The sequence below is a fragment of the Cryptomeria japonica genome, chromosome 5 (genome assembly GCF_030272615.1).
Source record: "Cryptomeria japonica chromosome 5, Sugi_1.0, whole genome shotgun sequence".
NCBI classification, from domain to species: Eukaryota; Viridiplantae; Streptophyta; class Pinopsida; order Cupressales; family Cupressaceae; genus Cryptomeria; species Cryptomeria japonica.
Window position 1 is genome coordinate 301,808,540 of NC_081409.1, and position 11,576 is coordinate 301,820,115.

At 34.9% G+C, this 11,576-nt stretch overlaps 1 pseudogene; it reads right to left on the bottom strand.

The window, feature by feature from the left end:
* Positions 1-2,218: 2,218 nt before the first annotated feature.
* On the bottom strand, positions 2,219-11,316 carry LOC131045776 (clathrin heavy chain 2-like; annotated as a pseudogene).
* Between the last annotated feature and the right edge of the window lie 260 nt (positions 11,317-11,576).

An 11,576-nucleotide genomic window follows, 5' to 3' on the forward strand; every position in this document is an offset into this window, starting at 1 on the left:
TTCTTTGAGGATTTCAGGATGTTGAAGATGTTCATTGATCGTACTTAAATTTCTTGAAGACATTGATTTGGTGTGGTGGACCCAAAATAGGTCTGGTACCTATCTAGGTTATGGACCGGTATCATGCTAGCGTGTACTCTACACGTTACCTAGATGATTTGAGATGATTTATGGATTTTTTATTATTATTTTGGTCTTAAGTCGACATGGCACATCATTGTAAAAAGAATTATGTAATGATATTATTGTAATATCTTTAGGTGGCCGACCTAATTAGTTTAGGCCTTAGGGTTTGTATAAATAAGAGGTAGAAACTCTTTGTAAAGTATCATGGTTATTGGAAAAGTCATGATTAAGGAATGTAATGTGCGAATATTGTAATATAATTCACTCAAAGGAGTTGATCGATCACTGGTGATCGAATTGGATTTAGAAGAGGATTTAGTCCTCTGACATTGAGCTTGACCGAGATTGTAATCAAGCATAGTAGATGTTATTTCCAGTTGTTCACTCTATTGGATTGATGTCCATTTATCTTGAGAATGTTTTAGCCTCTCTGTAGTCAGTGAGACTCCTTTTGTAATGAGAAGTACATTCTAGGTAGAGTGCCTTGCTGCAAGTGTAGGCCCCTCATTGTAATGCATACTTTCTACAGAAGTATCATCTGATTGTGGGTAGGATTCCCACCATGGTTTTTCCCTTTTTGAGTTTTCCACGTACAAATCATGGTGTTATGTGGTATGGTTTCTTTGCATTGATTATCTGGTTAATTGTTAAGTTGTAATTTTTTTCGGTATTTGTTCCTACTAGCATCTATATGTGCTTCACTAGTACTTGATTTATTTAAGGTTGTATTGTGGATTAAAAGTTATAATCTATTAACAATTGATTCACTCCCCCTCTTAGTTGTTCACTAGTTATCCTAACAATGAGGGTATATGCTTGGGCTACTCAACTCATAGCAAAGCATACAAGTGATTAAACAAATTCCTTAAGAAAGTTGTTGAGTGTGTAAATGTAAGAGTTGATGAAGACTTGCAAAAAGTAAAGCAAAATGTGGTAAATTAGATTGAGGAACCATGTTATGAAGAGGAAGAAGAATCTAAAATTGAAGAAGTCACTAATAACACTAGTACATTTGGCCTCAAATTTTGACGGTAGCTCATCAGGATTTTGACTATGATTCGTCGGACTACCGATGAGCAACACCATCGAAAACTTGTAGTCAGACATTCTGAGGGTGCTCAAGACCATCAGAATTTCAATGACATCAAAGACTCTTCTGATGATGGCCATGACTACGCTTAGCCATCGGTAAAATTTGATAAGTGATCAGAATTCTAACACCTTGCAGGTAATGTTCTGACGGCTAAGGCATCAGAATAAATTGGAATTCCGACGCCCCCCTCACTGCTTAGCCATCATTAAAACTTGATAAGTTGTCATAATTCCAATAACAACCAGGGCATCCACACTGACAAGGATTCTATATGTGCGATGGTTTAGGTGTCTGAATTCAGATGGCCCCATCACTGTGTAGCCATCAGAATTTTGATGGCAATGAGGGCATCCACACTGACGAGGATATTGTATGTGAGACGGTTCGGGCATCTAAAATCAAATGGCCCAGTCACTACTTAGCCATTGGCAACACTTGATAGTTGTCAAAATAAATTGGGTGGGCATCGAAATTCTAATGCCCCCTCACTGCTTAGCCATCGAAAAAACTTGATAGTCATTGGAATAAACTGGGTAGGCATCAGAATTTCGATGCCCTCTCACTGCTTATCCGATGAGGATGCTGTCGGACATACAACATCCTCATCGGATGCTTGGTGGATGGAAAGGTTTGCACTTATTGACCAATATGATAATACTAAAGATTCATTACTTTGTATCAACCAACCAAATGACAATAAAAACAATTTGACAATCTAATCATGCGACGGTTTGGGTGTCGAATGCTTGGTGGATGGAAAGATTTGAACTGATTGACCAATACAATAATACTAAAGATTCATTATTTTGTATCAACCAACCAAACAACAATAAAAACAATTTGACAATCTAATCTTTCCACTCAAAGATCAGCCTCAAAAAACCATGTATGATTGAAGAATTGTGTCCCATGTTAAGTTATTCAATCCCATCAATAGCCACCCATATATGGCATACCATAAGCTGGCATGGGAGGTATTCCCATTCCACTCATACCTAGCTAAAAGCAACCTCCCATGCCCACTCCCATGCCAGGCATTGGAGGTGTTGGCAAAGAAAAGGGGAAGAAGCTGAGCATACATATTCTGTAAACAAAATAGTCACATATTTATTTCTGCAAAAGATTTAAAATGTTTATTAAAGAGAAACTTAAAATATTCACAGAATCATCAAAGTATATCAAGAACCTGAAGTAGGTATGGAAACACAAAGTCAATCATATTATTCATCCAGGCAAGTTCCAAAGCCACATCTAGTCTGATCAAGTCATAGCATATGAACAAGCATGAAGCAAAGCATTATTTCTTGCCCAGTAGTTCCAAATGAAAAAGTAAGCCCCATTTCAATTCCCCAATCCAAAATGAAAATTCAAAATATGCTTTATCCTATGAGAGAGAACAACCAACTATATTTTTTACCAATTGTATACCTGTTCCACAAAATACACCAGCAATTCTTCTACAAGTTCACGATCACCTAATTGAGAACTAGTTTCCATTGCATCCTTGTAAAGATTATCCTTTTTAGACAGTGCAATATGTTAGCACATAATTTTTTAATAATTTCTTGAAAAATGCTATTTTTCTATAATTTCCTTAATTATGCTCTTAAAAATGCACATGCTATTTTCTATAATTTTCTTAACTATGCTCTTAAAATGCTATATTATGTAAACAAAATAGGCACATATTTATTTGAATTTTTAAAAATCGTTGGCAGAGTAGAACAAGTGCTCCTTGAGGCTCAATTAAGAAAAATGCATACCTGTTGAGCAACAAGATCTTTCTCTTCCTTCTTGGATTTCTCTTCTTGGACAACCTCTAACTTGTTCCACAAAATACACCAAAAATTCCTCTGCAAGTTCATGATCACCCGATTGAGAACTAGTTTCCATTGCATCCTTGTAAAGATTATCCTTTTTAGATAGTGCAATATGTTAGCACATAATTTTTCTATAATTTCCTTAATTATGCTCTTAAAAATGTGCATGCTATTTTCTATAATTTCCTTAATTATGCTCTTAAAATGCTATATTCTATAAATAAAATAGGCATGTATTTATTTGAATTTTTAAAAACCGTTAGTAGAGTAGAACAAGTGCTCCTTGAGGCTCAATTAAGCAAAATGCATACCTATTAAGCAACAAGATCTTTCTCTTCTTTCTCCTTGGATTTCTCTTCTTGGATAGCCTCTAACTCATTCCATAAAATACACCAGCAATTCCTCTACAAGTTCATGATCACCCGATTGAGAACTAGTTTCCATTACATCCTTGTAAAGATTATCCTTTTTAGACAGTGCAATATGTTAGCACATAATTTTTCTATAATTTCCTTAAAAATATTATTTTTCTATAATTTCCTTAATTATGCTCTTAAAAATATGCATGCTATTTTATATAATTTCCTTAATTATTCTATTAAAATGCTATATTCTATAAACAAAATAGGCACATATTAATTTGAATTTTTAAAAATCATTAGTAGAGTAGAACAAGTGCTCCTTGAGGCTCAATTAAGAAAAATGCATATCTGTTGAGCAACAAGATCTTTCTCTTCTTTCTCCTTGGATTTATCTTCTTGGACAACCTCTAACTCATTCCACAAAATACCTGTTCCACAAAATAGACCAGTAATTCCTCTGCAAGTTCACGATCACCCGATTGAGAACTAGTTTCCATTGCATCCTTGTAAAGATTATCCTTTTTAGATAGTGCAATATGTTAGCACATAATTTTTCTATAATTTCCTGAAAAGTGCTATTTTTCTATAATTTCCTTAATTATGCTCTTAAAAATGTGCATGCTATTTTCTATAATTTCCTTAATTATGCTCTTAAAATGCTATATTTTGTAAACAAAATAGGCACATATTTATTTGAATTTTTAAAAACTGTCAGTAGAGTAGAACAAGTGCTCCTTAAGGCTCAATTAAGAAAAATGCATACCTGTTGAGCAACAAGATCTTTCTCTTCTTTCTCATTGGATTTCTCTTCTTGGACAACCACTAACTCATTCCACAAAATACACCAACAATTCCTCTGCAAGTTCATGATCACCCGATTGAGAACTAGTTTCCATTGCATCCTTGTAAAGATTATCCTTTTTAGATAGTGCAATATGTTAGCACATAATTTTTTCTATAATTTCCTTTAAAATACTATTTGTCTATAATTTCCTTAATTATGCTCTTAAAAATGTGCATGCTATTTTCTATAATTTCCTTAATTATGCTCTTAAAATGCTATATTTTGTAAACAAAATAGGCACATATTTATTTGAATTTTTAAAAACCGTCAGTAGAGTAGAACAAGTGCTCTTTGAGGCTCAATTAAGAAAAATCCATACCTATTGAGAAACAAGATCTTTCTCTTCTTTCTCCTTGGATTTCTCTTCTTAGACAACCTCTAACTTGTTCTACAAAATACCTGTTCCACAAAATACACCAGCAATTCCTCTGCAAGTTCATGATCACCCGTTTGAGAACTAGTTTCCAATGCCTCCTTGTAAAGATTATCCTTTTTTGACAGTGCAATATGTTAGCACATAATTTTTCTCTAATTTCCTTAAAAATGCTATTTTTCTATAGTTTCCTTAATTATGCTCTTAAAAATGTGCATGCTATTTTCTATAATTTCCTTAATTGTGCTCTTAAAATGCTATATTCTATAAACAAAATAGGCACATATTTATTTGAATTTTTAAAAACTGTTAGTAGAGTAGAACAAGTGCTCCTTGAGGCTCAATTAAGAAAAATGCATACTTGTTGAGCAACAAGATCTTTCTCTTCTTTCTCCTTGGATTTCTCTTCTTGGACAACCTCTAACTTATCCTTAACAAGCTCATCAACTTTTGTCATGTGTTCTCGAATGAACTTTGAAAAAGAAATTCTTTGAATATTAGCTATTTAATTGTGTAGAAGATTTAAAATATTTATTAAAGAGAAATTTAAAATATTCACAGAATCATCAGAGTATATCAAGAACCTGAAGTAGGTATGGAAACACAAAGTCAATCATATTATTCATCCAGGCAAGTTCCAAAGCCACATCTGGTCTAATCAAGTTATAGCATATGAACAAGCATGAAGCAAAGCATTCTTTCTTGCCCTGCAGTTCCTAATTGCAAAAGTAAGCCCCATTTCAATGCCCCAATCCAAAATGAGAATTCAAAATATACTTTACCCTATGAGAGAGAAAAACCAACTATATGTTTTACCAATTGTATATCTGTTCCACAAAATACACCACCAATTCATCTGTAAGTTCACGATCACCTGATTGAGGTGAGGAGGTATTGGGATACCATATACCGATGAGAGAGCTTAGCAAGTCAGAGTTGTACTCATCGATAGATGTTATACCGATCAAGGAGAAAAGTTGAGGAGAATTGATGCATCAGAAAAAACTATACCGATATGACCCATCGATATAGTAAACACTAGCAGTAGCAATGGAGAATTGTCTTGCCAATAGCCGATGAGGGTATCGGTAAGATATACCGATAAGAGTGGTGAAAAGAAGAGTCCATCAGTATAGCCAAATTGATTGGTATGTGTTACTTTGAGCCACCCTGATGCCCGAAGAAATCATCAATGAAACATATACCGATGGAACATACTCTATCGCGAAGACTTTGCTTATCAGTATGTTTCATTTCGAATTACCCCGATACCCGATGGAGCGAACTGATTGAGTGGAGCAAAGACACTATCGGGAAGACTCATGGTGATGAAGTCGGTTGCATCAATATAGCCAAAATGATCGGTATGTGTTACTTTGAGCGACCCTGACACCCGAAGAAATCATCAATGAAACATATACCGATGGAACATACTCTATCAGGAAGACTTTGCTTATCAATATATTTCATTTCATATTACCCTGATACCCAATGAAGGAGTGGACTGATTGAGCAGAGCGAAGACACTATCGGGAAGACTCATGGCGATGAAGTTGGTTGCATCGATATAGCCAAAGCGATCGATATGTGTTACTTTGAACCACCCCAACACCCAAAGAAATCATTGGTGAAACATATACCGATGGAACATACTCTATCAGAAAGACTTTTCTTATTGGTATGTTTCATTTCAAATTACCCCAATACTCGATGAAGGAGCGAACTGATTGAGTAGAGCGAAGACACAATCGAGAAGACTCATGGTGATGAAGCCAGTTGCATCAGGAAGATCTATGTCGATGGTGAAGCCCATCAGGGAAACAATGCCTATCGTGATAATGCTAAATGAGCTCACCTGATACCCAATGAGGAGGAAAAGGAGTCATCGGCTTAGGGTATCCCGATAAGAGAAAGTAAGATGTCAAAGTAGATAAAGGGTTGTTCAAAGAGAACCAAAAGGGAAATATTCATTGAGGAGACATATGCCAACGAGCCATTGTCATATTAGAATTCAAAACTAATTTTTAAAAGTCTTCTATTTAATACTTGCAGTAGATATGCATCTATGGTTCACATGAGGCAAATTTTATGAGAAGTTCATTATTGCAAAAGAATACGACGGAACTAGAAATTGCCTTGTCTAAATACTATGTTGGTGAAAGAAGAATACACAGATAGAACACATTGTGTCATTTAAAAATAGAATAGAGGATAGTAATTGCAGAAATGGAAGCTTTGAGTTCAATAGGAAAGAAGAGGGTGTCCAAGAGCTATGACTCTAAGGCGAAGAAAAGAAAAACTGAAGAGGTGCCTCCAGTCAAGAAGTTAAACCAAGACATGATAGACCAAATGTAGGCACCTAGCCCAAAATCCAGAAGGTCGAAGCAGCACCTACCATGGAGAGACCAATTAGAAGACAAGTACAAAAAGCTCAAAGATGTCTAGACCAAGGTAAGGGGACATGAACTATTTATGTTCCACTATTTGAGAAGGGGCAAGGAGATGCTGCTCTACAATCCTTGGATGACAAATTTAGGTAAGCTAACAGTCCCTAATGTTTTTGTAAACATAAGATTGCTAGTGGTTTCGGTGAGGAATTATAATTCGGTGAAGAGGTGCATTCAACTCCCAAATGGGGAAGCATTTATTAGATTTTTTGTGGTACCATAAACAAGGTTTTCAATTTAGACCCCAGCCCCAATAAGCCCTTGGGGAGTTGGAGGAAGAGTATCTCAGAATGGACACTACATATACCAGTTGGAAATTTTCCATTCACAAGAGGCAAGCAAGAAAATTAACAGAGGAAGACGAGTCACCATTCAGCATTGATTTGTTTAGACACTACTTGCAGTGCACATATATGTCATGTGGAAAAGTAGGAGGGGTGGAGGTGCCTGATCTAGCAAGCACTGGGCTGCTGGTGTTAGCCTATAATATATACAAATGTATGAACCTAGGACTTTTGACTATGCAACATATCTGGTGGAGAGGTTGCACGAAGGTTTTTTAAACCTTAGGGATGATACTCATTGCAATTTCAAATTTTATTCACTATTGATGCATCTAGTGTTATTTTATGGATATGTAAAGGGTTTTTTTCCTGAGGGCCTAAAATTAAATACCAAGAACAAGGAAGGTGAGGAGAAGCCCTTCTAATTGTGTACATCTCTTTGGGATTCTTGATATATGAGATCCAACTATATTAAGTTTGAAGAACTTATCGTGATGTCATTGTACCAAATGTATGGGATTTCATGTGAAGGGTCTATCTCTAATGAGATCATGAGGTTCCTAAGACCCAGGGATTATGATGAAAGACACATTGTTGACCATAGCTAGGGGGACTAGTTTGTGAATAAGGATTTTACATGTTTTAGAGTATATGCATTTGAGGGGAGCCCCTACATGCTGCCAAAACTAGTATCAGACAAAATAACTTATCTAGAGATTGTGAGGCAATTGAGTGTGTCCAATGCTAAACATTTTGCAGATATGCATAAGCAAGCCTTACTACCTAGAACACTAAGTTTTGGTGATTTCACCATAGTGTAAACCAAATCTTATGAAATAATTGATAAGAAGATAATAGAAGAATACAATTTGTATGAGCATTATGCCGAGAAAAACTATGATCCTGAAGGATACATTCAGTCTTTCAAGAAGAGCTAGAACTTGGGAGGTTATCTGCATGTTAGTATTGACGCTAAAGATATCTTCAAGACATGGAGGATGCAAAGGCCAAAGAGGTAATTGATCAATTGAATAATGAACTGATAGAAAAGAGATGGAGACTCGAGGAAATTGAAACTGAGGAGGAGGCAGAAAGTGAATCTGGTGAGAATGCAGTTGTCTCTAGATGGCAAGTGCCAGAGAAGGAAGAAGAGCCAAACATGTAGGGCCAAATAGAGACAGCATTATAAGTTCATGCTGACTCTCGGTTAGAGGAGTTTTCTACTTTTGTTGCTAATGATGTTTTTATTCATTCCAATGAATTTAAAATATTCTTGTACAATCTTAAAGGGAATAAATTGAGGGACTCTATTCCCAACATAACACCTAATAATGAGGCTAAGTTGTTAAAGAAATTAAATGAGGAAATTGATGCAAAGATAACCACAATGACCCCTCAAAAGGGGAGGCAACTTCTTATAGAGGCTGGGGTGATTTTGTTTCCTAGATGGGACCTTGATGCTTCTTTTATCTTTGATAGTTTATTGCATTCAGAAAACAAGGAATTCAAATTGGATATACAAGGTGTAAATGATGTATTTATTGGTTCAAGATTTGATCAAGATGAGGAATCTTTGATATTATGGGCTCTGTACCCTCCCCACAAGAGACCAAAGATCATTGATGTTGACAAGGCCTTTGGCCATATGATGAAACTAAAAGTTGGTGAAATTGATCCAATTGTTTCTGTTGATATTGGAGTAGATATTTCAAAATTCAATAAAGCGCAGATGGTCAGAGTAGTGAGGGAGAGAAACTAGTACAAGGAGTTGTATGAAGAAACGCTAAGGAGAAGTGGGTAACATGTGTCAATGGTTCTTACTCTGGATAGCTCTCAATGGAAGAAAAAATGCGAGGAGTTGCAGCAAGAAAATAAAAGGATATTAAAACAGATGCAAAGTGTGAGGGCATATACTATTGGTGTATTACTAACTAAAAGATTTGAGGTTTTACAAGGATTTTTGAAATATTTTTGGACAGTCTTTCAAAAGAACATGGACGATGTAGTTTCACACAACATAATTTCAAACAGATTGGGAACAAGATTGCATGATAAAACAATGGCCAAAGAGGAAACATAAGAAATTGAAAAAATAAAGAGGTTGCTGGCTAAACACAATAAATTTGATGAACAATTACAATTTGAATATGATGAATGCAAAGACATTGTTCAACATGGTTTCCCACAATTAACTGATCAGAAGGGTGAGCTAAAGGATAAAGATGTATGGAGCTCAGAATGACGTAGTCTTCTCAATGTCACCCTTGATATTTCCCAAATTGATGGAATTGGATTGAAAGAGAATGTGAAACAGATGGAAAACTTTGTCACAATGGAATTCATTGTCAGGGATATCATCCATGATGCAGACACATATAAGTTAGAGAAGTACTTGAGCATATCCAGAACTATGGCAAGATGCTAGGAGACCAGGCCTGATGTCTAAGTTGGAGCCCAGAGTCATGTTTTTCTATGTTTTTATAGTATGTTCATATTGTAAAGACAGTTTTTAGGAAGTTAGGTTTTAGTTAGTTTTAGTTTTAATGAAAGGGTATGCTCTTTCACTTTCAAACTGAATCATCATGTATAAATGGAAGATCTTTTAGAACAAGTGGGGGAGATATCTCAAGTTTTATGATCTTATCAGGACAATTTTATACAACACTTGTGTAGTTTGTTTTCTGGAAATATCAAAGTTGATGGATGATACATATTGAAATCAATTGGTTTGATTATCTATTTTCAATATAAATTACAAGTGTTCTTCATTCTGAATCATATATGCTTTTCAATTGATTGATTAGTTCCATGTGATAAATCTATTTTATTAGATTGTGTCAATGTGCTATCTTATGCTATTATGATTGAGACTAATTTCCAGTTTGAGCATCAGTTTGAAAGGTTGGTTGGCAAGTTTCAAATTGTCTTATTGGTCTTTTAGAGCAGAGTTAAAATTCAATAAGACTAACTACATTTTATATTTCAATTACAAACCATATAGATGCTTTTGATGTGATGGTCTTGTTTTGAAAACAAGTTATTAAAACTATCTCCATGGTTATACGTAGGATCTTTCAATTTGAAATAGTATGAAATCAGTAAGGGATGAAGGCACTGGTCTATTGTTGCTCTGATATAATTAAATCAGGTATTTTTAGAAGCAATCTTCATTAAGGGATCATACTTTTAATTTATACAGGCACAACTTCATAAACATTTATAAGTAAGCATTTCATAATTTTCAGCAAGTAATAAATATAACCAGACAGAATTCAAGAATCATTTGCCTCCCCGAAAATTTTCTATAGAAAACCCTTTAACCAGAATTCAAGAAGTTCATGTTTCTCAACCTAATTGAAATTCAAGATCATTAGAAAACTATTCAAATGCTAAATTACATCCCACTTTAACTTAAATTAAAGAACCAATAGAGAATTTCTTCTCACCCTCTGAGAAAGCCCTATCTGATCAAAGTTATTGTGCATATCTATAGATTCTCTAAGCCTATCATAATCTTCCTCTTCTACATAAATTTCATTCAAAACCTCATTAACAACAGCTACATTGTTGCTTTGTATTTCAACCATGTACGACTTCACAAGACAGAGATGTCCAGTGTGGATAACAAATACAATAGAACAAAAGATAGTCATGAAATTTTTCCAAACCAAATAGCTACTAAAGAGAACATCTAGAAAAACTTAATACCCAAGTGAAAGACATCTCAGTAATCCTAAAAATAGTAACAGTAATAGAAAAAAAGAGTTTAGAGCCATACCTTATGCATGATGTCAACCACTAGTGTGTGATCTACCTTAAGTGCAAGGACATTCAAGAGGTCATTAATAAGATCTGGGTGTTCTTTCAAATAAAAGTGTACAACTTTGTAGTACAATTCAACCTTGGCCACTTTAACTACAACATCTTTGAATTGCATATGATCCCATGCCTTTGGAGAATGGTTCATGATAGTAGTGGCAACATTATCATATTTATCATCTTGAATATATAAATATGTAAGTTCCTTCCAATGTTGTCGCTCATCACTAACACGGATATGAGCTCATCAAAGCGACCCCTGTTTTGATAGTAATCACTGACCTCTTCCAAGTCATCTACCTAGAACAAAAAATAAATGTCAGAATCACAAAAAATATAAATTTCTCACCTTCATAGTTACACATAACACTACAAATGAACCTTCCCAGATTATCATGAAAAAAAAAC